This window comes from Muntiacus reevesi, chromosome 14, assembly GCF_963930625.1.
Source record: "Muntiacus reevesi chromosome 14, mMunRee1.1, whole genome shotgun sequence".
Taxonomy (NCBI): Eukaryota; Metazoa; Chordata; class Mammalia; order Artiodactyla; family Cervidae; genus Muntiacus; species Muntiacus reevesi.
Window position 1 is genome coordinate 7,782,262 of NC_089262.1, and position 13,546 is coordinate 7,795,807.

At 44.1% G+C, this 13,546-nt stretch overlaps 1 protein-coding gene across 4 annotated transcripts in view; it reads right to left on the bottom strand.

Annotated features, from left to right (window-relative positions):
* SEMA5A (semaphorin 5A) overlaps positions 1 to 13,546 on the bottom strand; it is a 534,007-nt gene that overhangs the window by 369,792 nt on the left and 150,669 nt on the right. The window contains exon 1 of one of the 4 annotated variants that reach the window (XM_065905245.1): positions 883 to 957. The exons of the other annotated variants lie outside the window; for them this stretch is intronic. The gene's annotated coding sequence lies outside the window, so the exon portion shown is untranslated. Of the gene's footprint in view, positions 1 to 882; positions 958 to 13,546 lie in introns of those variants that run through there. 4 annotated transcript variants of the gene reach the window in all.

Sequence of the window (13,546 nt, forward strand, 5' to 3'; positions counted from 1 at the left end):
TTCTGCATGCAATGACAAGAAAATCTTCAGAGAAAGCTATGAGAGCTTGCAGATCACAGACCTGAGTTTAATCCAGTCAAGATACGCTGACTCAGAGAACTCAGTCTTTTGGCTGCAGGTTACCAGCAGTCTAGAAAGGACTGGAGCCAGAACCTGAAATCATATGGGTTTGATTGAAAATACCTGGTACAATCCTGTGTCGCCAATGGTCCTCTGATTTACTGCTTTAGGTAGGCTGATCATTTTGTAGCCACAGTAATAACAGACCCCACTGGAGAAAGCCCCACATTTAAAAATGTATAAAGTGTATGCTACATTTCAAATACATTATGGTACTAAACTATTTTTCCAGCAGTCATGTATGGAGGTGAAAGCTGGACCATAAAGAAGGCTAAGCATCTAAGAATCGATGCTTTTCAATCATGGTACTGGAGAAGACTCTTGAGAAGTCTCTTGGACAGCAAGAAGATCAAACCGGTCAATCCTAAAGGAAATAAACCCTGAAGGAATGATGCTGAAGCTGAAGCTCCAATACTTCGGCCACCGGATGCAAAGAGCTGACTCATTGGAAAAGACCCCGATGCTTCGAGAGATTGAGGGCAGGAGAAGAGGACAACAGGGGATGAGATGACGGGATGGGATCCCCAACTCAATGGACATGAGTTTGAGCAAGCTCCGGGAGGTGGTAAAGAACAGGGAATCCTGGTGTGCTGCAGTCCGTGGGGTCACAAAGAGTCAGACACTACTTAGAGACTGAACAATGAGCAACAACAACTAAATTATTTGTCTCTCTGTAAGAATGAATGCCAATGATCCAACAGTTCCACTGCTAGATATGTGCCTAAGGAAAATTAAATCATATATCTACACCAAAACTTGTACCTGAATGGTGATAGCAGAACGATTCATAACAGTCCCAAACGAGGAGACAACGTGAAGGTCTATCACATGGTCGATTTGAAAAAGAAAACGTGGAATGTCCGACATGTTGGGTGCTCAGTCATGTCGAACTCTTTGCAACCCCATGGACTGTAGCTTGCCAGGTTCTTCTGTGCATGGAATTTTTCAGGCAAGAATACTGGAGTGGGTTACCATTTTCCATCCCAGGGGATCTTCCCGATCCAGGGATCGAACTCGCATCTCCTGCATTGGCAGGGAGATGCTTTACCATAGAGTCATCTGGGACAGACACCCTGGCAGTGATGGTGGGGACCCCAAAAGAAACAAGAGAGCTCTTTGTATATGAAGCTTTTCATATGCTAGGTTCCCCTTCTGCTGACATAAATGTGAAGCATTGGTAGATGAGTTACTGGTAAATAAAAAAGCAAAAGAGCTATACAAACCTAATCTGAACTTGACATTGTTGTTCAACAGTTTGAACCCAAAGCACAATTTTAGGTTGAAATGCACTGATTATCCAGATAGCTTGCTGCTACCTACATATTCACAAAACAACTAACTGCAATAAATTTAAATATCTTTCACTATTTATAATGAAAAATAACTGTATAATTTATATTATCCATCATCAGAAATTACCTCCTCATTTATATTACTTATACTCTATTACTTACTAATAGTATTAGTGGAAGCCTGGCTCCAAGCTGACGTCCCCAGTGTGTTGTCCACACCCTTGGACAATCCCCAGAGACCATGCCCATGCTTCCTTCACCCAAACATATTCTCATAGAACTTCCTATTCTTTTCCCAGTGTGTTTCCAAAGTGAAAGCAATTCAGTCAGAGGGCTAAGGAGGGCTTTTCCAGGATTGCTCTTTCTCCAAAGAGGAGAATAAATGGAAGAAGCAATGGGCATAAATGTGGCTGGTGGCATCTGCAAATATTGGGTCCATGTACCTGGACACGTCACTTAAACCGTGTATACATAATGCTTAGAGGACTAAGAATCTAGTGATCCATGTCAGCCAAAAAGAATATTTTCTGCCATATCCACCCTTGATTCTGAAACATGCTCCTCTGGGGTCTGAGAACTCCCCCCAAGGCCCACAGTTCGGTGAAGCCTCCGTCACCCAACACCTGCGCGATGGCTCGAATGAGCAGTCCCTGGTCCCCTTCTCAGCCTTTAAATATCAATATCAGTCTCACTGGCCGCTCCACTGTCCCCACAGCAGGAGGTAACTGGGTGCTGTGATGGTCAAATGAGCATTTCAGACCATAAAGGAGCTTTGTTTCCCTCGAATCACAATCCTCTATAAATCTCTAGCCAGCATATCTTTACAAATCAATTCCTGGACCACCAAGCAAGATTCTTAACCCATGGGGGGATTTTCAGGACAGGATCCACCCTGCACAAGAGTTTTTTGAAGAAATTCCAAGGACGAGGAGCCCAGGGTTGTTTTACAGCTGCTTCTTTTCCTGTAACCATTCCCTCTAGAACTCTGCCTCTGAGCAGGCCAGCACTGCCTTCAGCAGCCCTGATGAATTAAAGGCAGGCCTGCTCCAGTCCAAGTGAGCCCCACATGTGGACTGCCAGACAGTCCTCTGCATTGGTCTACAGTGAGAAAAATCGTATCTTTATTTGCTGTAACCCACGTGCTTAAAACGTGGGCATCCTTGGTGGTTCACATGCAAACAATCTGCCTGCAACGTGAGAGACTTGGATTCAGTCCCTAGGTTGGGAAGATCCCCTGGAGAAGGAAATGACAATCCACTCCAGTATTCTTGCCTGGAGAATACCATGGACAGAGGAGCCTGGTGAGCTACAGTCCATGGGGTGGCAGAGAGTCCAACATGACTGAGCAACTAACATACACACACACACACACACACATGAACTCAGATGTCTCAATCCATTTCTTTTGGCCCACTCTTCACTGAACGTCAAGACTCATAAAGAAGGAGCCACAGAACACCCCCATATCTTACAATTAATAAATAAAGTGACTTTGCTCACAGTCAAGGACTAATTAGTTCCATGTAAACATACAGTCACAGAGCAACGAAGGACTTTTATATCTCATCCGTTGACACTTCTCTGGAATTTTTAGAAGTGGCATATTTCAACCTCACCCTCAGTTTCAGAAGAGATGGTACAACTTTATCTCCAATTCCACCATGAAAATTGAATTATTCCACAGGTCTTTCCAACAACTTCTGGAATCAGACAGCTGTGAGTTTGAATTCATGCTAACTTCTAGCTCGAGATCTCTGGAAGCTTCCTAACCTTGGCCAGCTTTCTTTTCTCATCTAAAACACTAGGGCCATTGAATTGTCGTGGTTTGTGTGGGGAACAGATAAGCTCATACTTTCAATGTTCCCAGAACATCAGGCATGTATTGATGGTCCACGTTAAATACCCCTCTCTCCCTGCCCCAGTCACTGTTCTGGTTGAATCATTATTGGTTTTTCTCTTTTTCTTGCATCCATAAAGAAGGCTGAGCGCCAAAGAACTGATGCTTCCCAACTGTGCTGCTGAAGAAGAGTCTTGAGAGTCTGCTGGACTGCAGGGAGATCAAACCGGTCAATCCGAAAGGAAGCCAACCTTAAATATTCATTGGAAGGACTGATGCTGAAGCTGAAGCTCCAACAGTCTGGCCACCTGATGCAAAAAACGGACTCCTTAGAAAAAGACCCTGATGCTGGGAAAGATTGAAGGCAAAATCAGAAGGGGGCAGCAGCAGATGAGATGGTTGGATGGCATCACTGACTCAATGGACATGAATTAGAGCAAACTCCGGAAATGGTGAAGGACAGGGAAGTCTGGCAGGCTGCAGTCAACGGGGTCACAAAGAGTCGGACACAACTTAGTGACTGAACAACAACATTCTCAACATGGCTTAAACATCTCTGTCCCGACCCTCTGCACTTGATCCTGTGGACAGTCCCTGAGTATGGCTGGCAAGACACAACACTATCTTAGTCCAAACGACTGCCTCACCTTCCATCAGGCATCACACGTGATTTAGCATTCTTAGACACCAGCATGTTCATACCTACACATCCCTTTCCCTCTTCATGCTTAGAACACTTTCCTCCAGCCACAACTTTCCATCTACAACTCCTCCTATCCTGTGAAGACCGACCGCAGATGTATCTGCAAAAGTGTGGTGATTCACCCACTCTCATCTCCCACGAGACTGAGCTTCAACCTTGCACTCAAAAGCCACTGCATATACCCTTTATCATTCCACTTGCAAAGGGATATAATTCTTCATGGATACCTCTTTTTTTTTTTTAATCACAATAGAGAACTTAGGTACTAAACACTATGGAGATGCAGTCAATGTTAATGAGATAAATGAAGAGGTGCAGGCATGGCTGATAAGCCCAGCTTCTGGATCAGGCTTCCAGAGTTTCTGCCCTGTGCTGGCTGAGTGACTCTGGGCCAGTTACTCAACCTCTCTAAAGCTGAACTGCCTCATTATGAAATGTGGATATTAACTGTACTTTCCCCATGGGTTGCTGTGAAGATTATAATATTGAATTCTTTACATGCATCATCTCACACTGACTAGCATGCAATGATTAACACACATCTGCTGTCACATTGTAATGAAAACTGGAACACCTCATTTCAAGCCATATCATACTCTGTTGAAAAATGGGTCAATCTTTTTCACTGAGTGTTCCCTATCAGTGCTCAGAGGTTTAAGCCCTTGAAACAATAAAACAGAAAAGAGGATGAGAGAAAAGAGTAACAGAAACTTTACACACACAGCTCTCCTCTCTGCTATTGGAAACACAGTAAAAGTGGTACAAGGCATTTACATTCAAGTTGTAAGACAGGTTTTGTCTTACTGTGAATCCTCCTTAGAAGACATATATATGGCCTTTATGTTAATTTCCTCAACCATGAAACCCAGGGTGGTCATATTTCCCTTAACCATGGTGATACATATTTTCATTTAGCTGCCTGTCATGAGGTTAAACTAGGCAGGAACAGCAAAGATTTTTTTTTTCTTCTAATCAAAGTCATAAATATAAAGAAAGCTGAGCACTGAAGAATTGATGCTTTTGAACAGTGATTTAGGAGAAGATTCTTGGGAGTCCCTTGGACTGCAAGGAGATCAAAACAGTCAATCCTAAAGGAAATCAGATCTGTCTAAAATATTTGATAGAGAGAGGAGAGTGAAAACTCAACATTCAAAAACGAAGATCATGGCATCTGGTCCCATCACTTCATGGCAAATAGATGGGGAAACAATGGAAACAGTGACACACTTTATTTTCTTGGGCTCCAATATCACTGAGGATGGTGACTGCAGCCCTGAAATTAAAAGATGCTTGCTCCTTGGAAGAAAAGCTATGACCAACCTAGACAGCATGTTTAAAAGCAGTGTGATTACTCTGTCAACAAAGGTCTGTACAGTCAAAGCTATGGTTTTTCCAGCAGCCATGTATGGACGTGAGAGTTGGACCATAAAGAAGGCTCAGTGCCAAAGGACTGATGCTTTTGAACTGTAGTATTGGACAAGACTCTTGAGAGTCCCTTGGATTACAAGGAGATCAAACCAGTTAATCCTAAAGGAAATCAACCCTGAATATTCATTGGAAAGACTGATGCTGAAGCTCCAATATTTTGGCCACCTGATGTGAAGTGCTGACTCATTGGAAAAGACCCTGATGCCGGGAAAGACTGAAGGCAGGAGGAGAAGGGAACGACGGAGGATGAGATGGTTGGATGGCATCAGTGACTCAGTGAACATGAGTTTGAGCCAGCTCTGGGAGATGGTGAAGGACAGGAAATCCTGGCGTGTTGCAGTCCATGAGGTGAATAACAGTCAGACACAACTGAACTACTGAAAAATAACAACATATATATATATGAAAGGAAAGTGTTAGTTGCTCAGTAGTGTCTGATTCTTTGTGACCCCATGGACTATAGCCCACCAGGCTCCTCTGTCCATGGGGTTCTCCATGTAAAGCAGTGTTTGTGTGTATATACTGTTTGTGTATATACTCTGTGTGTGTGTGTCTGTGTGTGTGTGTGTGTGTATACTTGTGAGACTCTGCACACATCAGGAAACAAAGCAGGTTCTCAATGCCCTGCTTGTTACGGCATTTTGGTCCCTTCAGAGAATTTGAGTAACACTTAGAAATAGCTTCACAGAGAAACAGTCTCACAAAAGATCCAAGATTCTACAGGAATCCCACATTGCAGGCCATCCTGGGTGCTCTCACAAAAATCTTCCCTATCATCCAGGGGCCATATGTATTTACACACACACACACACACACACACACACACATGAGAAAAACAGGATTAAAATTATAGGTTAGGTACCCATAACTTTCTAAAGTGAGTGACAAATCTCTAACCCAAAGGTAAACCATTTATAAGGTTTAGTAATAGCTCGAAATCTCTAACACTATATTGCTAGATTCCATATTTAATCAAATCATCTTGAAATGTGTATTTACAATGATGAGTGATTAGAAGTCTCCTCTGATAAAGGATCATTTCAGTGTCCCACTGGCACAAAATTTCAAGACAAATAATTTCCCCTTATTAGGAAGAACTCATGATTGGACTAACCTCTCATAGCTGGTTCTTGAGATCACAGAATGAAAATAACGACAAATGAATGAACAAACACCAAGGCCTTCCAGGTGGACCATCTCAGGTGACCTCTGACGGTTAACTCAGATAAGGGGGATTCTGGCATCCCAACCGTAAACCAACACGCGATGAGCTTGCTTCACCGTCTCCCTCTTTCCAACAGGTATAAGATTCCAGAAGGGGTTATTCAGCCACCCAAAGAAAGGGTGAAAAGAAAGGAACTAGCTCTCGGGCATGCTTTTTCTCCCTGATTTAATAAGGAGCCGTGTGTTTCGGATGCAACTTCTAGGGTTACAGAAGGCTAATCAAGATGCTCATTGTTTTATCCCACCCTGAGAAAACAGGCCCAGGCAGCCAACTCAGGAACGTCCTTGGAGGCTCTGTTTGCACACGTCAGGAAGCAAAGCAGGTGTTCTCAATGCCCTGCTTGTTATGGCATTTCGGTCCCTTCAGAGAATTTGAGTGACACTTTAAAATGGCTTCATAGATAAACAGTACTGCCAGAGACCCAAGATTCTGCAGGAATCCCACACTGTGGACCATCCCGTGTGCTCTCACAAAAACCTTCCCTATTGTCCACGGGCCATGATGTCTCTCACTCATTTATACGTCTGCCTCATTTATTTGACAGCACCTTTCTTAATTTTAAGCCATGGTGGTGGTGGTTTAGTCACTAACTCGGGTCCAACTCTTGCAACCCCATGGACGTTGGAAGCCATATTAAAGGTGAGTTTCTGAAGGCCTAGGAAAGCATTCCTTCCAAACCTGGTCACCTTCCTTTTCTCTCGTTGAACAGAATAATTGATAATGTAGAAACGCCAATGAGGTTCTAGTGGACAGACACAGTGAGAAGAATACAGCACTTGGAGCTGGGCAGACCTGAACCACACACAGAACTCCAGTGCTCTGTAAGCTTGTAAGGTGAAATAAGGATGCCCAGGCCCACCTCACTGTGCAACTGCAAGGACAGAATGAGCTAATATGTGTAAGAGGCCGCCAGGGTGCCTGGTGCTAAGGGCCAGTAATCATGAATTCGTTTGCATGGCCTTTTACAAGGGGGGCTCTGAATATTCTAGATTCTCTTCCCTATCGCCCATCACTCCTTGCTGCTGAACAGACCACCTGGGGGGGCATGCAGACAGACAGTGTCTGTAAGAGGGGCCCCAATTCAGCACCAGTAATCACACACTGCCTGCAACATACACGCTCACATGACAAGCCAGCAGGAGACAGGAACCCATGCATGCTCAGTCGTGTCTGATTCTTTGAGACTCCATGGACCATAGCCCACCAGGTTCCTCTGTCCATGGAATCCACCAGGCAAGAATACTGGAGTGGCATGCCCTTCTCCAGGGGCTCTTCCTAACCCAGGGATTGAACCCCGGTCTCCTGCACTGCAGGCAGATTCATTATCATCTGAATGACCAGAGGGGCCCACAGGAGCCAACAGGCCAGCTGAAATGACCGAAAATGGTGAGCTTCTGGGGTCTTTCTTTTACTCATCAGGAGAAAAATAAGACTGAGTTTCTAATTCCCCATCAAGGAGCTAAGACATGTCTCTGGTTTAACTAGTCAGAGAAATGGATATGGGAAAAAGAATTTGCTAGAAATCAAACCAACAGAACACAGTTAAAATGACTGTCAAATCACCGCGGTCTCAAAGGGCATCACATGCCCAGCAGCAGGAGTTGTCCATATAGATGCGTCTTTCTGATAGCAATTGCTTCCTCAGCATTGAGTTTAGCAAAGTCATGGATGTCTACTTATAACATCAAAAAGAGAGTACAACACGGGCTTTTAAAAGGTTGTCCAGTGAGAATAGTCTCATAAAGACTCTACCCTAGATTTATCAAAAATAAATATAATAATGAAGCCTCTAAAAGTAAGAAGCTACAAATATTTCCTCAGATAAGAAAAAAATTACCCTCAGTTGATATTCAAATCCAGTGAGACTTTAAAGTACTTCTCCTTTGGGGGTAAAAGGAGAAACACTTAGTTTTTTTTCTAAGGAATTATAGATATAAAAAATAATATTTTGATTTATACAGATGCTTAAGGTATCAAATATAAACATTAAATATGTGTTGGATATGTAGAGACTGTATAGCAGTAAGCTATATTTTGCAAACAATTCAAAGAACTTTACACAGTTTTAAGGAGCTTAAAATCAAATTGGGGAGAATAACCATATCCATAATTTGGCTACTAAGAATTGATTAAAGAAAATCATTTGAAAAAGCATAAAGAAAATATTTATAGGGTTAACACTTAAACTGGAATTGTTCATATCTAGAGGACAGACAGACAAGATATAAAGAAATTAGCCAAATGGAAGAACATTTTTTGTGGTACACAGATTCCAAACAGGTCTTTAAGTAAAGATTAGGTATTCATTGTCGTGAAACTTAGAAAGTGGAAAAGAAGATATTCTAGAACGAGAAACATGGGTACTATCAGAGTTTTCATAGAATAAACATTGCATACCAGAGTTTCTTAATCTCAGTATTACTGGCATTTGGATGGGGGGTGGGGTTTTGGAGGTGCTGTCTGAGCCCTGGAGGGTGTTTAGCAGTACTCCTGGCCTCTCTCTACCTAGGAGATGCCAGGAGCTCAAGAAAATAAAAGTAAGAGTAAGAAAAGACATTACTTTGCTGACAAAGATCTGTCTAGTTAAAGCTATGGCTTTCCCAGCAGTCATGTATGGATGTGAGAGTTGGAACATAACGAAGGCTGAATGCCAAAGAAATGATGCTTTTGAACTGTGGTGTTGGAGAAGACTCTTCAGAGTCCCTTGGACTTCAAGGAGATCAAACCAGTCAATCCTAAAAGAAATCAACCCTGAATATTCATTCAAAAGACTGATGCTGAAACTGAAGCTCCCTTACATTGACCACCTGATGGGAAGAGCTGACTCATTAGGAAAGACCCTGATGCTGGGAGAGATTTGAAGGCAGGAGAAGGGGACGACAGGATGAGATGGTTGGGTGGCATCAATGACTCAGTGGACATGAGTTTGAGCAAGCTCCGGGAGATAGTGAAGGGCAAGGAAGCCTGGGGTGCTGCAGTCCAAGGGGTCACAGAGAGTCAGACATGACTGAGCAACTGAACAGCAAAAACAAGATAATGATCTTGACAATCAAAATGTCTCTTACTATTGTTGTTGTTTAGTTGCTCAGTTGTGTCCAACTCTTTTGTGACCCCAAGGACTCTAGCCTAACAGTCTCCTCTGTCCGTGGAACTTTCTAGGCAAGAATACTGGAGTGGTTTGCCATTTCCTTTTCAGGGGATCTTCCCAACCCAGGGATGGAACCTGCATCTCCTGCATTGGCAGGCAGATTCTTTATCACTGAGCCACCAGGGAAGCCCCAAATAGCCCTAGATACTGACAAATACCCCTGTTTGGGCAGGTGGGTGGGGGTGCAATTCACCCTCCCTCCCCCTGAGAATCACTGCTACATACAAAGTTACAATCTCAAAGAAGTTTCTGAGTTATGATAGAACAAAAGAACTAAACATAAAAAGGGAACATTTCAATCTTTTCTTCATACCTCAATTTTCTTGTCTACTTACTATGCCAATAGGATGCTGTAAATAGAATGCGCTACGCGTATTAATCAAAACTGTTTCCTGAGCCCCTACAACACACAATTTCACCACAATGAAATGTGGGTTTCACAAAATAGTTACATAATGGAAGCCAGATAAATGTGCTTGTTACCACAGTAACAGGGATAGAACAGTTTGGTAAATGAAATGAATACTGTCAAAATTTGTAAGCAAAGCTGACATCTATCCCACTTCAAAAACATGAACAGAACCTCTCAGTGTCCAGAGGAAGTGTACTTTGATCCCTCAGCTACCTGACTGCTTTGGTTTTGCTCTGCAAATGGTAACAGAATTACAAATCAAGTGTGTACCTGGAGAAGAGGCTCCAAGACCTCCACAGGGGTCAGCCAGGAAGAAAAAGAATAAAGACAGTTTACTGACTCTCCCCCACTTTCTTTCTCTTCTCTCTGTGCAGCTAAGCTGTGCTTTTGCCATCCACAAGAGTCAACTGAGCCTTTCCTTAGCAGTTGGCATGGAACCTCCAGATGCTTTTAAGCTCTGGGTAGGGACAGCACCATGGTTACTTAAGATAAAGAGGAAATGAGTCTTCTCTCCTATCCCACTACCATCACTACCACCTCCACCATCACCACTACCACACTGCCACCACTACCACCACCACCTCCACACCACCACTGCCACCACCACCAACACCTCCACCACATCATCACCAGCACTGTCCCCATCACAACCACCACCTCCATCACCACCACCACTGCCATCAGCACCACCACCACCACCATCACTACCACCACTAACATTACCAGCACCATCACCACCACCACTAACATTACCAGCACCATCACCACCACCAGTAACATCACCATCAACACCACCTCCACCACCACCAACACCTCCTGCTCACCATCACCACCACCACTGTCATCACCACCACCAGTAACATCACCATCAACACCTCCATCACCACCACCATCACCACCACCAGTAACATCACCATCAACAACAGCTCCACCACCACCAACACCTCCTGCTCACCATCACCACCACCACTGTCATCACCACCACCAGTAACATCACCATCAACACCTCCATCACCACCACCATCACCACCACCAGTAACATCACCATCAACAACAGCTCCACCACCAATAATACCTCCACCTCACCATCACCACCACCACCTCCACATCATCACTGCCACCAACACCAACACCTCCACCACATCATCACCAGCACTGTCCCCATCACCAACAACCACACCTCCATCACCACCACCACTGCCATCAGCACCACCACCACCACCACCAATAACATCACCACCACCAATACCTCCATCACCAATAACACCTCCACCTCACCACCACCACCACCACCACCACCACCTCCACACCATCACTGCCACCAACACCAACACCTCCACCACATCATCACCAGCACTGTCCCCATCACCACCAACACCTCCATCACCACCACCACTAACACCACCACCACCATCACTACCACCACCACCACCACCACCAGTAACATCACCACCACCATCACCACCACCACCATCACTACCACCACCACCACCATCACCACCACTAACATCACCACCACCATCACCACCACCATCACTACCACCACCACCACCATCACCACCACCAGTAACATCACCATCAACAACACCTCCACCACCAATAACACCTCCACCTCACCATCACCACCACTGCCATCACCACCACTGCCATCACCACCACCACTAACATCACCACCACCATCACCACCACCACCACCATCAACACCACCACCACCACCAGTAACATCACCATCAACAACACCTCCACCACCAATAACACCTCCACCTCACCATCACCACCACCAGCACCAGTACTACCACCACCATCACTGCTACCACCATGACCACCACTCCCATTAGCTGGAAGGTATAATTTCTAGAGCAAGGAATCCTATGACCCTGCATTGGGCTCCAGCACAAGCAACCCTCTTCTTGGACAGAAGTCCACTCAGTTTTCCCAGCTTCCCACATTTCTTAGCTATACTAGACTTTTCCACATCTAGAACCTCTACATTTCCAAACCCGGCTCAAGTTGTCCTCTTGACGTACAACATCCACCCTACACAAACGGTTAGCTTACCAACCTATGAAGCCAAGGTGAAAAGACACTGGACACAGAGAAAAGACTAAAAACTGTTCCACGAATTGCAGAAAATCCCCCCATGTTACAAAGCAAGTTTTCTAGTGGATAAGCATTCACTTATTTAACTCTTACAAAGTGCTTAATAGATGTCAGGCACTGTTCTTAATATTTTACAGTTATCATGATCTTGCCCCATGACAACTCAATGAAACCATGACTATCAGCATTATCTTCTTTTTAAATTAATAAACTTTACATTAATTCTACATATACTAATTATAACTAATATATTAACTCACATCCTTAAAACAGCTTTAGTTTCACAGCAAAAATGAGAAAATGACACAAGAATTTCCCTTACGCTCCCCGAGCTCATACAGGCCCGTGCACAGCCTTGCCTACCATCAACATCCCCCACCAGAGTGAATTCACATCGACACTGTTATCACCAAAAGTTACTGTCATCTTTTCACAGGTGAGGAAATTGAGGCATTAAAAACATGCCTAAGGTCACAGTAAATGGCAGAGCTGAGATGCAAACCCAGGAAGGAGTCTCTCTAGGGATTCTAAACCACTCCACTTTGGAGCCGCTCTAAATGAAGACAGTTCCAAGGCTAATTTTATGTCATACTTTTTGTCATGTGTATATTTTTCATCAATGTGTGAGTTATGCTTCCTACATAAACGTCACAGGTCCATGCAGAGCTGTAGAAACCTTTGGTCTGCTGATTTTCCATTTTTTCCCCTACCAACAGAACCCTATTTTCAAGAGATTTGACCCCACACCATAGAACATTCTGGAGAAAATCTGGGGTCAATCTAAACAATTTAGAAACCACTGATTTTGCCTCAACCTTCTCTTTTCACAGATATGAAAACTGAGGCCCCTACAGGGAAAGTCTTTGGCCAGAGAACCACAGAGCTAGTCGATAGCAGAGCTGAAACTAGAACATAGGTGTCCTGGTGCCAGCCAGTCGCCTTTCAATTATCCCCGGGTACCCTGGCTAATCAACAGATCCATAAAAGTGCACTTTGTCATCAATCAGTTTGGAGACGTGACTACAGACACGTGAAAACAATTCAGCAGAAAGGGCAAAAGATAACCACTCACCCAAACATGTCTTCTTCTCTAAATCTTCAGGGTCAAATATCCTAGTGAGAAATCTAAGCTGACACTCTCATCTGTTGGTGTCCAAAGCCCTTTGCAGGCAAAGCTGGGCCACCAAGTCACCAGCAGAGTTAGCCAGGCAGAAACTGTAACAAAGACTTTGGGGATCCGAGTTTATGGCTGAGCAACAATTAAAACCTAGGTCCTCTGTC